This window comes from Phacochoerus africanus, chromosome 1 (genome assembly GCF_016906955.1).
Source record: "Phacochoerus africanus isolate WHEZ1 chromosome 1, ROS_Pafr_v1, whole genome shotgun sequence".
Classification (NCBI taxonomy): Eukaryota; Metazoa; Chordata; class Mammalia; order Artiodactyla; family Suidae; genus Phacochoerus; species Phacochoerus africanus.
Window position 1 is genome coordinate 33,038,288 of NC_062544.1, and position 15,632 is coordinate 33,053,919.

The 15,632-nt window shown below is 40.2% G+C and overlaps 1 long non-coding RNA gene across 1 annotated transcript in view; it reads left to right on the forward strand.

Moving 5' to 3' along the window:
* Positions 1 to 3,142: 3,142 nt before the first annotated feature.
* The window catches only part of LOC125111740 (uncharacterized), a 255,742-nt gene continuing 243,252 nt past the window's right edge, over positions 3,143 to 15,632 (forward strand). The window contains exon 1 of the long non-coding RNA XR_007130926.1: positions 3,143 to 3,348. This is a non-coding gene — a long non-coding RNA (uncharacterized LOC125111740). The remainder of the gene's footprint in view (positions 3,349 to 15,632) is intronic.

Consider the following 15,632-nt stretch of genomic DNA (forward strand, 5'->3'; position numbering starts at 1 on the left):
GAAGGTAGGATGATTTACCTAATTAGTACATTTGAAAGGAATAAGCTGAGCTTACTTAACTCAGTTCTGCCCTAATTTCAGAGCAAACCTGTCAGGAGTCAAGGTATGTTTCCCTGTGTTCCTCCATGCTATAGATCTTACCCAGGCAGCCTTTTGGGGGAATTCTGCTTACTCATTCAGTCAAATTCTGGCTCTCATATTAAGAAACAACTTCCAATCTAACCTTTATTAGTAACACAGTTACTCCTTTGCTTGATTTCTCAGTTTGTTCACAACCTGCGCAGGAAAGAGGGAAAGCACAAATAAATCTTTTTAGGAATGAATAAGGACACAATGCAAGATAAAAATAAAAAGAGTATACCATGGCTAACCAAGTACCCATAAACTTCAAAACTTTGATGAAGTAGACTATTTCATAGGAAAATATAAATTTACTGAAATTGACTCAAGAAGAAACAGATAGTAATTACAGTCTTTTTTGAAAAAATCTACACATATACATGTACATGTGGATATATACACACACCAAACCTCTCATTTACAGGTGAGTTCTATCAAACATTCAATCTTATACATTCCAGGTAATAAAAAAGTGAATGCTAATTAATTTTATGAGAATGGTATAACTTTGATACAAAATCAAAGATTCTTTGATAGTAAAAATAGAAAAACTCAATATGAAAAGAAATTTGCAGGCCAATAATCACTAGTAAACATAGGACCACAAAATCATAAGTGTTTACAAATCAGTATCCAACTGTATCTTTATGAGTTTTGATGTGCGTGTGTGAACACCAAGTAGGGCTTACCGAGTACTAATATAAAGTTACCTTACAATAGAGCCCCTCTTAATGTAATGCGGTATATTAACTAAAATATAAAATAAATATATAAATGTATATTCATATGTAAATTATATATAAATAAAATATATATTATATAAATAAATATAAATATAAAATATAAAAGAAATATAATCATTTAAATTGAAGCAGAAAGGCATTTGAAAAATTCAATATATTTTCATGATAATGAATTCTTAGTAAAATGGAAAAGGAGTATTTGATAAAGGATATCCACTGAAATTTTAGAGCAAACATTATACCCTATGATACTGCCTTCAGAGAGAAATGAGACAAGAATGCTTGTCATCATAGCATCTGTTTCTCAATGTGCTGTGGGTTCTACTCAGTTGTGTCAGACAAAAAGAAATGGAAGATATAAAGATATAAATGGAAAAGAAGAAACACCATTTTTCTTGGTTTTTTAGACAATGTATATATCCAAGAGAAACTATCAAATAATTCAAGAAACAAAATTGTTGGATGGAAGATTGTTGGAGGCTGATTCCAAGGAAGCTGCCTCTGAGTTGGAGAGTTGCGTGGGGAGAGCTTATTATGTTGTGCTCTTGCCATCAGCACCTGTGGAGAGGAAGGTGTGATTGTACAAAGGGAAAAGCTGAGCAGCGATGCCTCCCTAATGAAAGCCCCAGACAACCCCATGGGAAGATCTAAAGCTGGCAAGTCGCTTTCGAACATGGCAGGAGTTGGGGTGAGGAGGCCCCGCCTTTCTATTCCCATGCTGACCACTTAGGAGGGGCGGGAATGCCCTGGAAAGGGGCGTGGCTTTGGGCTTGCCAGCCGCTTTCCGCAAAGATACTTCTCTAAGAGGCCTGGGAGATGAGGTGTAACTGCTGGCATTGCTTCCTGCACTTGAGGGGATATGCGTAGTACTGGAGTCTACTCGTTCATCTAAGGAGCCATCCCCTCAGGATTATAGAGGGAGTCTTTTTTTATGGGGGAAACTTGTAAGGGGAAGTTGAGTGGCATGAACTATTGTTGTAGCTGGTCCTGGGGCGGCAAGTGATACGTATTGATCCCTGCTTTTCTTTGCATACCAGATCTGCCCCTCCACGCACCCCCCTCCACCCTTAGCTAGCTCCTCCATGAGACTCAGCACCCTACCTTGAGGGCGACCCAGATCCTCATTGCTGAGAGGTCTGACACCCTGGTCAGTGTTACTGCAGCTGTCCAGTTACCGTCAAAACTGGCCAAGATATTACCAAGAGGCACCCAGGTGCATCACTTAAATGCCAAAAGTATTCCTCTCTGCCTACCTTGTGTAACAGCAACCCTGCCTTCTCCTGATTATCAGCGTTAATACCCCAGCTACTTGGAACCTGCCACTCATTATGATAATTGCATCGCCTAGGCTTTTAATATTTAAGTGCTGCCATCTGGCCTCTGTTATTTTCAGGGTCCTAGTATCCCTGTGGTTCTCAGTGAGCCCAGCTCTGTAATATCCTCTGCTAATGTCATTCCTGGATTGCAGAGGGGAGCCACCACTGAACTTAGGAAGGCGGTGTCCCTGTCACCCTCACATTTTTATTGCTTTGGGCCCTCCTCCAGAGCATCGTCATCCTGTGGGTTTTTCATTTTGACATGGTAAGTCCACTCTTGCAGGCCTACTTATCTGAGTCTTTAACTATTTCTTTAATTCTCTGTTGGCAATTCAGGCATTCGCCCTTCAGTTAGTGTGGCCTAGGGTCAAACAAACTTTTTCTGTAAAGGGCCAGAAAGTAAATATTTTAGGCTTTGTGGGTCACAAACAGCCTGTTTGCATATCTTTGCTTATTTTTTATAGCCCTTTAAAAATGGAAAATACATTCTTAGCTTGCGGGCTGTACAAAAATAAGGCACAGGCTGAACTTGGCCAATAGACTTTAGTTTGTGAACCCCTGGACCATTGCTTTTTCTTTCTTCTGGGAGATGTCCTAGCAGGGTGTTTGCTCAAGCTCCCAAGGTCCTTGACTGGACCCGTGCTAAATCCCATGTCCTGTCACAGTGCCCTAAACAAGCTTCCTTCTTTAGCTTTGTCTTCTGCTTCTCTTGAGCCAGTGTCCTCAGGAACCGGTCTGGTATATATTCTCTTGGCTCTTGCTATGACATGTTTTCTAGGTCCTGCGGCTCCTTTTTTGGCATGTTTTCTTTTCTTCTTTATCAGGCTCAGCATGTCCTGGGCAAGTTAACCTTGGTTATTGTCCCTGTTGCCAGGAGTGGGGAAGGGGAGGGAGATCTCAAGGGGCTTGCCCATTGTCCTGCAGGAGAGAGGTCTCTTTAATATGTGCAAATAAGAGGGAAAGAGTTAGACCTTAACAGGGAGGGGTAGACTGCTTCCGCAAGCTTGGGGGGGCTCCAGGAACGTGGAGATGAGTTTCAGGTGCATAAACCCAGGCATCCTCATTCCTGTGATAGGGAGTGTTCTTTCCTGGCTCTGGCTCTGAACTCCAATAGCCTGCCAGTATGAAGAGAGAGCTTCATCTTCTTTGGACGTCTGCTTCCCTTGTGGGTAAGTCCTGAGCCTGGTCCTTAGCATTTCTTCACACTTCCCTCAGGCTGCAAGATGTAAGAGCCACCTTATATATGATGCTCTGAAGGTCCTCTGGCTTTCATATTTAGTTTTTACTTGACAATTTGTATTAGTCTTTATTTTTTTCAAAGGATTAGTCAATCTTAGCTATAGCCACCCAATTCCACTGTTGCTGTAGTCATTATTTACCCCATATTTCTAAAATGCCTGATAAATTACATCCTCTTGTGTACTCATGTTCACCAGCAGACCCTCTAGGTTTACCACAGATAGACGTTTTAACAATTTCACCTCTACCTTGTGCCAGGGATGGGTCCTTATTGCCGGTCATGCAGAGGATGACCCGATTCCAAACTCTCCTTTTAGCATCTGCTTTCATGGCCTGTTTCAGGTTGAGTTCTCCAGGGAGCAGACTCTGAGATAGAGAATCACCTGGAGGAAGCCTGCTTTTGAGGTCGATACTTGTGGATAGGACAGGAAAGACGCAAGAGTGAATGGAAGAGAAAATGAGCCGGGATGTAGTCTCAATGAAGACCTGGGCAGGAAAGCTCTAGAACTGGGATGGCCCTTCAGACTTGTCCCAGCTGATAGGAGAGAGGAGAATCCTTCTTCCCTGTCAACCGGTCTGCATGTGGGATTCTGCAGAAAAGGAATGTGACTTCCTAGAGAGGACCAACAGCCGAGGGCTGTTTGCCAGGAGCATATCCTACTCCTCGGCACATAAGCCCTTCAGTCTTAAAGGGATACATATGTCATACATCACAGCATTCACTATGAAGTTCCCTATACATGACCACAAAGGTAGAGAGCTTTCCAAGTTAGAAAGCATAAATAATGATACTTTAAAAAATTTTTATTTTTATTTTTTGCTTTTTAGGACTGTACCTGTAGCACATGGACGTTCCCAGGCTAGGAGTCAAATTGGAGCTACAGCTGCTGACCTATACCACAGACATAGTAATGTGGGATCTGAGCTGTATCTGCAGCCTACACCACAGCTCATGGCAATGCCAGATCCCCGACCCACTGAGCAAGGCCAGGGATTGAACCCGTATCCTCATGGATACCAGTCAGATTCGTTTCCCCTGTGCCACAATGGGAACTCCCTTTAAAAAAATTTTTAAAATGTATTTGTTTTGACACTTTTTAAAAGAGTAACAACAATTCTAAGGTGTCTGGGAATAAATTTAACAGATGTTTAAGACACCTTAAAAAATAACTTTATTGAAAGACATTAAAGTAGACTTAAATAGATTTATTATGTTTCTGGATGGCAAAGTTCAATATTTTAAATGTGTTAATGCTCAAATTAATAAAAAATTCGAAATCCCAAATAGATTTTTTTGGAAAATATTATTCTGAAATTTATATTAAAAAAACCAAAGGGCCAAGAATAGTCAAAACAAGTTTAAAATCAGAACAAGGCAGGAGGACTTGCCCCGCTGAATAAGAAGTTTTATTGAAAATTAAAATAATCAATATAGGAGTTTAGTGCATTGGAATATAGACTAGTAAAACCTGACAGATTTGATCCTTGTTTGTATATGTGGTGTTGTAAGTTAGCGGGGAAATAATACATTTTCAAAAATAAGTGGTGCTGAGATAACTGATTATTTCTGTAGAAAAAAATAGTTTGTTTTATTCCATGTCTAAAGATTTGATTCCACGTAGATTGAATGTGTATAAATTGTAAAGCTTTAAAACTTTTACAAGAAAATATACATAAACTTTATGACTTTGAGGTAGGAAAAGATTTCTTAAACGAGGCATGGAAACCACATGTAAAGGAAAATGCTGATAACTTTGATGCCTTTAAAATTTTTGTATAGCAAAGGCAACTTAGATAAATGACAAGTCATGATATGAGAGAAGGCAATTACTATATATGTAACTGATAGAGGTATGATATCTAGAACATTTAAAGAACTCCCAGGAAACAATAAGAAAAAGACAGACAATTCAGCATATAAATAGGTGAAGGATAAGAACAGGAAATTCGAAGAGGAACCATGCATGGCTAATATACTTTTGAAAAGTTATTCACCTTACTCAGTGACCTGGGAAGGAGTTCCTGTCGTGGCTCAGTGGAAATGAAACTGACTAGCATCTATGAGGATGCAGGATGGATCCCTGGCCTCGCTCAGTAGCTTAAGGATCTGGCATTGCCGTGAGCTGTGGTGTAGGTTGCAGATGTGGCTTGGATCTGGCATTGCTGTGGCTGTGGTGTAGGCTGGCAACTACAGCTCCGGTTCAACCCCTAGCCTGGGAATCTCCACATGCTGCAAGTGTGGCCCTAAAAAGACAAAAAACAAGCAAAAATTACATAATAAAATAAATTTTTCACATCCATCAGATTTGCAGAAATTGAGAAGTCTGCTAGTTCCAAGTGTTGGGAAGCATGTGGAGTAAGAAAATAGTCTGCTAGTGGGGGTGTAAAATGTGAGTGTACATTGGAACAACTACTTTGGAAAGAAGTTTAGAACATCAAAAAAAATTTAGAATGAATTTAATTTTCATCTTAGCAGTCCTCTACTACCGTAGGAAAATTTTTTCACATGTGGGTAAGAATGTTCAATTTAGTATTATTTGTAGTGGATGGAAATTGGAAATGGCCTTAATTTCCATTCATTGGAGAATGAATATGTTGAAATATCTTCATACAAAGACACTTTATACTGAAGTTAAAGTCATACATGTCTCAGTGTGTATGTCTTAAAGTCATACACTTCAATGGAGGTGGACCTTAAAAGTAAAATCTTGAACAGCAACAACAAAAACCAAAACAAATCCCAAATCAAGTTGTAGAATATTTTAGTATAATGCTATATATCCTTCATGAATATATACATATTACATGCATATAGGTCATATACATAATGTTACCTATTACATAACATATGTACATGTATATTACATACATTTTATAATATTTTAGGAGCTATTATAGAAACATGAGCAGAAGTGAAAAACACCAAAATAAGATGGTAATTCCTTGTGCATAGGGGAATATGAGAAGAATGGGGTTGAGGAAGGGGCTTTTATCATATGTGAAGTATTTTTTCCCCCTTAAAATTCTGAAGCTCTAAAGATATAAGGCAAAATTTTAAGCTTTGAGAAAGCTGAGTGGTGGGTACATGGACCTTTGTGGTTTTATTTTCTATTCTTTATGGTGTGTTTGAACTACTTCAAGATTTAAGGAAAAATTAAGTTTAAACAAATGGACTGTCTAAGGAAAACCTATTACTGTGATTTGATTAAATCTGCAAACCCTTGTTTTTGACCAACAAACCCCAGCTTTCATAGCGCATGGCATTTAGCCTGATAAACTCTATCCAGACTCTACAGGAACTCTGAAAGAGGATGGTTAGATGAATACAAATAAATCGGATGTACTCAGAGTGATCAGATAGGATCTCTTTGTCTTCTCTGGGGACCTTGATGATGGGATGGGGAAAACAATGTTGGCTCAGGGCAAATCTCAGAGATCAGGAGCTTCTAAGGAGATTAAGCAACCAGCACAGGACCTAGTCCAAGACTTCACTGTTTGTGCTCCCAGATCAGGCTTCCTATCACTCACGTGACCCTGCTGTGTGTCCACATCTCTGTGGGGTCCTTGACATGAGGCTCAAGTTGTCCTGGTAAAGAAGCCATGAAGCTGTGACATTCCAGGCCTTCTGGTTATAGAAGGAGCATGGAGGCAGCACAGCTGATAACACCTGTCTGTTCAGTGGAAATGGAAAGGTTGGGGCTCTGCTGGGAGTGTTGGCGCTCATAGCCCTGAGGAGGGAAAACTCCCCTCTCCATTCCAAGCACTTCATTTGACAGATGAGGATGTCGACATCTCATGGGATGCTGTTTGCTCAGCATTACACTCAGGTGGTGGGAGAGCCCATTGACCCCTGACGGTACTCTTTCTACCACACCTTTCAAGCAGTTTCTTGATTTTCTTGTAACTGAGCCACTATAAGGAGGCTCCATTGATTTGTTTTTAATTCCTTTGTTTATTCATTCTCTATATTCTAAATTTTTAAAAAAGACAATTTTGAGTGTTTCTGATTCCATGATATTATCATCCTGTTATGTCACAACTTTTTTATTTCACTGAGCTTCATGGGAAGGAATCAGAATTAATTCTTAAGTGTTATGAGGATGGAGGAGGAAAGAGGGGGCCCAGACTAATTCCATGTGAGGGAGAGAGGAGATCAATGTGAAGGAGAGAAGATCTTGCCCTGCCTGTTCTCCCCACAGATCTCTCTCCTAAACCGCACTCTTGTAGATAATAATTGTGTTTATCAAGTTGCACTTTTATAATGCCCACAGTTTCCCTCCAGGTAAAACCCATTGATTACTTGCACCACAAAGTGAATACTAATGAGGTTTCTTGGGCGCTTTCTACATGCCAGGCACTATGCTAAGTGCTTCACATGCATTATCTTATATAATCCACATCATAATGGTATGAAGTAAATACAAGTATTATCTTCATTTATAGAGGATAAATGGAGGTTTATAGAGATTAAGTGTTGCACCCAAAAGCTAATAAGTAGCAGAGTCAAGATTTGAGTCCAAATCTCTTAGCAGCTCTACTCTTAGCAGCTCTACTATCTTGCAGTGTACAATCAGTTTCATACATAACTACCCAGTTAGAAAATCCATTGAATGTGTGGAAGAAAGGCTAACTAATCATGGAGCAGGTGGGCAAGACTGGGTGTGGCTTTATTCTCCATTTTACAATATGGCTTAAGTTACTTCTATATTGATTTTGATTGGAGATTCCCAATAATAAGTAAAATATATAAGAAAAAGACTCATGTAAATATCACCAAATTGTAAGAAACGAAAACTGCACTTAAAGTGTAAGATTTGCTGTAAAACACTAGATGAATGAGAGCATAGTTTCTGGAGGAGCTAAATGCTATCAGCCCTCATTTCCTATTGCGTTTGTAGACTTTCAGTTCCTAAAAGCAGCTGTATGGTGAGAAGAAACTATTGGGGAAATTTAGGTAATATTAAGGTTAAAATTACGTTTCAAAAAGAGGTAAACTGGATATTTGAAGTAATACTTTAAAGGAAATTCTTTTTGCAAATGGCGTCAGTCTTTACATCATTCAGATTCATTTGCCAGAAATGGGACTATCAGACTCAAATGGGCTTAAACAACGAGGGTATTTATTAAGACTTAGAGCAGGCAATTCAGAAGTAGTGTGGGCTTTATGTTTGATTGATTCAGTAACTCAAACCATGTCATCACAGAATCAGGTTCTCTCCATTTCTTTGTGCCATCTGAAGCTTTAGCTTCATCCTTGGGTTGGTTTTCCTTGTGTTCACACAATGGCTGCCAGCAGCATTTAGGGCTACAAGCCTTCATGTTCACATACAGTGAGGAAGAGAAGACCATCTTCCTGTTGTTCTCTCTTAAACCTTTCCTTCACATTGGCCAAAATCAAGGGTCACTTGACCATTCTCAGAAACCCTTCCTTCACATTGGCCAAAATCAAGGGTCACTTGTCCATTCTCAGAAAACTTTCCTTCACATTGGCCAGAATCAAGGGTCACTTGACCATTTCTTAGCCCGTCTCTGGAACATGGGTTGTGATTACTCCTAGGTAGCCAGGTCTAGCTCTTTAAATGAGGTCAATCTCTCAGACACCAATGCTTTTTCTCCATAAGAGAGAAATGGAATGTATGTTGCAGAGGCAACCACAATCCCCAGGGTAGAATTTGCCTGCACCAGATGGGTACCATGATTCATTGACATATTCAAGAGACATGTATTAAATATCTGCCATCTGCTCAGAACCAAGGGATTCTAAAGAAAAGTTACACATGAATACATTTTCCTATTAGGTGACAAAAATGACAAACTGTGGCTCAGGCCCCTTCTGCTTTCTTTTCCCTACCCTTCAGTGTAAGCACTCAACAAAAATCTCTATTCAGCCAAAGATTGGACTAAAGATGGAAACTGAACCCAAATTGATGGCTCTAAAACAAGGAAACTGGCCAAATTCAGTCAACCAGCTAGTTACTAATGAATTCTTTTATTAAACACCATCCTACAGAAGAATTAATTTTTCTTTTTGTACAGGCCAATTTCCCTTTATCAGGTGATAGATGACTGATTTAAACTTCAACTTTTGAACACTGGGTATGCATCTCCTTAAACCCACAACTCGTCAGTTTGACAGCTAATAACTTTACTCTTGGGTTTATTCTATTACCTACTGACATCTTTTATATTTAGTAGGGTAGGAGAAGGGCTCAAAAATTCTGATATATAGAGCTTAGAGTGCCTTTTATTGGTAAAATAATTTTATTTGTAAAGTGTGAAATACCTTTAGAGCCCTTCCCTTGAAAGTGATTGAGATGTGGGAGCTGGAAACAAGTTATGAGTTGTCTTATGCTGTGGTTTAGCAAGATTTGAAGTTGGTCAAATAAACAATTTTAACTCTCTTTCTCTCTCTCTCTTTTTAAACAGCCTAGCTGACTGCACCTGGCTCTTTATTAACCACAGAAAAGTGAAAACCTAGCAACGTGAAATGAAATCTTTTTCTGCTTTGGCACCAGTATGCCCATGGAGAGTGCTCAAGGCATGTGGAAGATTTAATGCTTAGGGAAACTAAACGATAATTTGCTTCTGTCCTGGCAACAGAGCCATTCTAAGAGCTCTGATTGCTTAAGAGAGACATGGCACAGACATTGCCCCCCTTTCTATGTCTTGCTTAGACTTTTAACTCTTTTTCGTTTGTTTATTTGTTGAAGAGATTATGGCATAGTCTAGGGTGGTGGTTTTGGAGTTTGATCTTCTGGGTAACTCTCAGGCTGATCACTAATAGTATTTGTGTTTATAAAAGATGATAATCTACATTTTTTCTTTTGACATCATTTTATCATTGAACTATTAGTTCACAAAACCTAAGAAGCATCCTGTTCTAATTCTAGCAAGTGTTTTTATGGTGGGGAGGAGAGAGATAGGAAAGTAGGGGAACTGAGGATTATTTTTCTGTGCCAAAATGGCAACATAGGGCTTTGTCATTATATTTAATTGTGGTAAAGCATAATAATATAAAATCTATCATTTTAACACTTTTTAATGTGTACAGTTCAGTGGCATTTTGTTCACTCACATTGTTGTGCAACTACCACCATCATCCATCGCCAGCAATGCTTCACCTTCTCTAATTGAAACTCTACCTATTAAAGAATAACTTCCCATTCCTCCTTCTTCCAGCCCCTGGAAACCACCCTTCTACTCTCTGTCTTTCTGAATTTGCCTTCTGTGTATGGAATCAGACAATATTTGTCTTTGTATCTGATTTATTTTACTCGGTATAACGTCATCAGGGTTCACCCATGTCCTGTACAAACAGGGGGTTTGAATTGCCACAGCCCTAAATTCATGCAACTTTCCAGAGCTCAGCCTCTCACCTTCAAATAGTTTTATATTTTATGACTTTTGTTTCTCACAGATATTAAATACCAAATCCCCAAACTATTCTGCTCTTCCCCACATGACTTCACACAAACCTTTGTTCCAGTCTGAGTATGGATCCTACCTGTCTCAGAATATTTCATATGCCGAGTTTAAAATTCACTACTCCAGAACCATAAGAATACTCTGAATATGCTGAAGAGTGAAATTAGGCCAATTGGGCCAGCAAAACACGAGGCTTTCTTATTGAGTCTACTTCCAACCTGACTACATGAACAATTTTTTTTTAAACATCAAAGGACTTGGGGAGTGGTTTTAGTGAGCTGTAGACATTTCCTCCCCATTGCTCTTCAATGCAGTCAATAGACTATCATCCACCCTTTGTTTAGATTAAGAATGTGGGATCAGTCCCTAATCTTTCCTTTTGTGTCATTTCCCGCATCTCATTCATTCTGAAATCCCATGTTTCTCTCCACAAAATAACATACAGAATGTGTCAACTTCCTCTCTGCAGTCAGTGTCCTTGCCCAAACCACCATCATCTCTAATCCTCAAGACTGTTCTATATTGTTTCTTTGGCTCAGCCCTTGTCTTCTATCCATTTTCTACCTTGAGGCCAGAATTGTCTTTTAAAACTACAAATCAGAGTCTGCCAGTCCCCTTCATAAAACTCTTTATGGTTTCCCTGTACTCTAAATAAAATCCATTCCTTACTGTGATTTCCTAAGCCCTGCTTGATTTAACTTCTCCTAACTCCTCCAAGTTCTCCATTGCTCTCATTCACTACGCCTGGAGTTATTATCTTGTTTTTCTTCATATGCTTGGAAGGTTTTTTCCTCAGTTCTTCACATGGTCTTAGCATAGTTGCCACCTACCCAAGAGACATTCCCTGATTACCCTTCCAAAGTGGTGTACTAGTTACTATGAATTGGGTGGTTGACCACCCATTTTAACTCCCTTTTCCTATCCCAAGACAGCAAAACTAAAATTCATATTTCCCAAACTTTCTTGGTGCTTGGATTCTAGAAAACATTTTGTTTCCAGGGACAAAGTACAGGCCACTCATTTTGTGGTTCACAAGTTCTCCATTTTGGTAGGACCAAGCATCATTTTCTTGGCATGAGTTGTGGAAGCTGTGGTATGATTCTGGAGCAAGCAGCTGTAGCTATGGCTGCAATGGGTAGCAGCCAAGGGTAGCTTCTGTTTCTATGGCTCTGCAGGAACTATTTTAATTTCCTGGGCCCTGGAATGGTTCTGCCATAAGCAAGAGAGTAGCGCTTATGACAGATTATCTAGAGGCTGGGGATTATTCTTGAGACATCAGTCAAGAGCCTGCTCTTCCAGTCCTTTTAACAATTTTATAATTACAAAATTCCCTGTATAGAATCCCTTTCTGCTTAAGTGAGCTAGAGTAGATTCTGTTGTCTGCAATAAAATTTGGACCAATACAAGTACCTTCCATGAGTTATTCTTTAGCTCATCTTTTAATTTTTTTCATCCTTATACTTTAAACTATTCATGTATTGTCTTTCTCCACTATAACATAAGCTTCATGAGGATGGGGCCTTGTCTGTTTGGTCCACTGCTCTATCCCCAGGAACTAGGACAGCTCTTGAAGCATGGGAGGTGTTCCATGACCATTTGTTGCATGTGTATACATGGACCCTAGGCATTTGCAGAGGTACTTCACACCAGGCCCCAGCAATCTTAGCAGAAGGGGCATTCACCCTGCAGCTGAAGTCTTTCATTTGACTCACCATTTGTTTCTGGTCCAGCTCCAATTTAGTTCTTCTGACTCAGCAATGGAAACATGCACTTTAGATGATGATGACAGAGTGAGTCCTTGAATTCTCTAAAAGCTCTGCATCAGGAAGCTTCTGCTAAATAGTGTCTTATACCACTATCAGTAGAGCTTCTATCAGTGGTGGCAGGCAGTAGGGCAGAGACTGGTCAAGGAGGGCCTGCCCAGCTTGGCCATTGTAGGCTCTTCTTGCTTGAAAGACTACTTCACAAAGGAAAGTCAGGGTACTTGCCTTGTGAAAGATCCTCCTGGTCTGGTCTGAGGTCATCCCATCCATTCTGGTTGCCTGCACTCTGTTTGCTCTTTCTAAGAGTGCTGCCTTTCCCTTTTCCTATTTCCAAAAGATTCAAAGTTCTGATAATGCATGTTGTCTTTTTGCTTTGTTTTTAGCAAGCCAAGAAGTTGGGTTCTCAGCATAAAATTCTGAATAATAGATTTATTTGCCTAAAATAATCTGTGCTTCATTCAGTTTTTTATCCTAGTGCTCAGTACAGGGTTTGGTACCTAATGGGTGCTCAGTAAATGTTGAAGAATGATTGAATGAGTGAATCACCCATTTTGTGCTTTAAAAAAAACTGGCAAAAGGTTAATATATGCAGAAAAGACTTAGTATAAGAGAAAAAAAAATCTCACATATGACTTTGATTCTATTCAAATGTGTTCCTGCAGTTAGGCAAGATTTCATTAACATTTTCTTCACCTCATGCCTGCTGAATATCATTGCAAGGTTTAGTTGACAAGTGCCATTCACAAACCACATCACCGAACCTAAGAGGGTATCCTGCCGCACTGGGCTTCCTTTCCTCAGTCTTGACACAAATAAGACAGCAAATGTCAAATGTTCTTTTTTAGAACTCTTATTCAGAATGATGAGCTTTTCCAAGGTCAGGGCGAGCACCCATTTTATTTTGCATTCATGAGCAAGAATGCTTGCTGGCGACAGGTAACCTTCAGAGAGAGAGTGAGAGGCTGTTATTAGCAGAAGGGCACAGGCTGGGAATTGAATCTTCCTAAATAAGTCACATCTGCTGGCTGGCAGGAGAAGGAACTCATGTCAGGGCAGGCAACTAACTGGCAGTGGAGGACGGCTGGTTACTGATTAAGCAGGGCAAGACACTTTAAAAGCAAAGAGCACTCCCTGAGTTGAGATTAGGCAGGCTCTTGCAGGCTCTTACAGCTGGGAGGGGAGTGGGGAGGGGGTGGATAGAAGAGGGTGAGGTCAGGAAAAGGACAGGGAGTGGGTATAACCTTGGCCTGGTGGGAGGAAGATGTCTCACAGAGGGTGGCCAGGCTCTCTGCTCTGTCTCTGGATTTGCCAGAGACAGGTCATGTCTATCTCTAGGGCAGAAACTCCTGTCCTTGAGGTTGAGACACTTCATGGGTTTACCAGCTATCTAAAAGGGCAATGTAAAAATCCCAAACCCAATTGGTTTCCAAGTCTCTTGACTGATATGTACATCACACAGCTAACTTTGAGTACTGAAGGCTGAATATTTCCCCTCTTGGAATGCCTAGGAATAGCTGCTGTGGTTGCTGCTACTCTTTTCATTTGTTTCCTAGATAACATGCCTTGAGTCTTATGGTTTGCAGATATTACATAACTATTACATTGAATCCTCACAAAACGGTGAGATAGAGCATATTTGTCCCTATTTTATAGATGAAGCCCCTGAAGCTCAGAGAGGTTGAACAACTTATCCCATATCACAGAGCTGGAATGTGACAGGACCCCCCCCACCCGCCACCCCCGAATGGAAGCAATTCTAACCCTGTCTAGGGGGAATGAGTCCCTGATGGTTCCTTGCCAACTGCAGAAGTTTTAAAAGCTATTTGGCCCTAAGGCATGCTCTTTTCCATAATTGGGAACTAACTGTACATTATTGCTCTTGTGTTCCTCAGTTTATTAACTACAGATCAGTCTAAGGTTTTTTTCCCTAGATTCACTTGAATGAAGCAAAACGTAGACTGGCCGTGGGTTTGGCAGTCAGCACATGAGGAGTGCGCAGCTGGCTTATAAAATGTCAGGGTCAAAGCTGCAGCCTCTCCCTGGCTTTCCTCATCCAGGCCAGCCTGCCTCATGCCTGAAATGCCCTGAATGGAACCACTGATGGGGGTTTTCTTGGACCCTCCTGAAATGTCAGTTTGTTACCTGTGAGGACTAATGTACTGAGAATAACAAAGGGGGAATGTTTCACTAGTATGTATTGATTTCTCTCATTGGATTTTCTCAACAAACCATAAGGCAACTGTTTTCTCTTGACATAGGTTAGTGTATTAGAATAGACAGCACTGAGCAATGCCCTCAGGGAATGGAACATAGGACAGGTACCTTTTGATGGTAAGAAAGATTATCAGGACAGTTTGTCAGGAAAGGTCAGGAGCACTAGACCCTGTTCCTTGGGCAAATCCTGATAGAATTGAAAGCAGCCAGAGACCAGCATCAGGGGCTGGGTATCACAGGAAGTGGGGGTGAGGCCCTGGAAAGTTGTGAAGCTGAAATGTGAAGAGCATTTGTATATAGAGGGGACTCCATAGCCAACTATGCATATGTAAATTACTTTTTATGAGTGGGTCACTATGCTGTACAGCAGACATTGACACAACATTGTAAATCAACTATAATAAAATTAAAAAAAAATTTAAAAGATAATCATATTGTGGAAATGAAAAAAATCTTTTTGTCCTTTTGAGATATACCCTGAAGTATGTAGGTGTAGAAGTGTCATGACGTCATAAGGCTAAAACAACTAATTCTAAATGGTTAAATAAAACCGTGTGTATCTATGCATACAGAGGGATAAATTTGGGACTGTATGGGCAATGGGTAAATGGAGGTCAGCAGTATTCAGGTTGTAGGTACTTTCTTACCCTTTTTAAGTTGGAATCATTTTTAAATGAAAAGTTGGAGAGGAGGGAAGATGTGTTGGGTTGAAGGAGAAAGGCTGTGGCAGGCAGGGCTGGGGTCAGGCTACAAGCTTTGAGCATCCGCGGGCCAACTTCGAGGGGTTCCAGAAGGCAGTGCCACATGGGAAG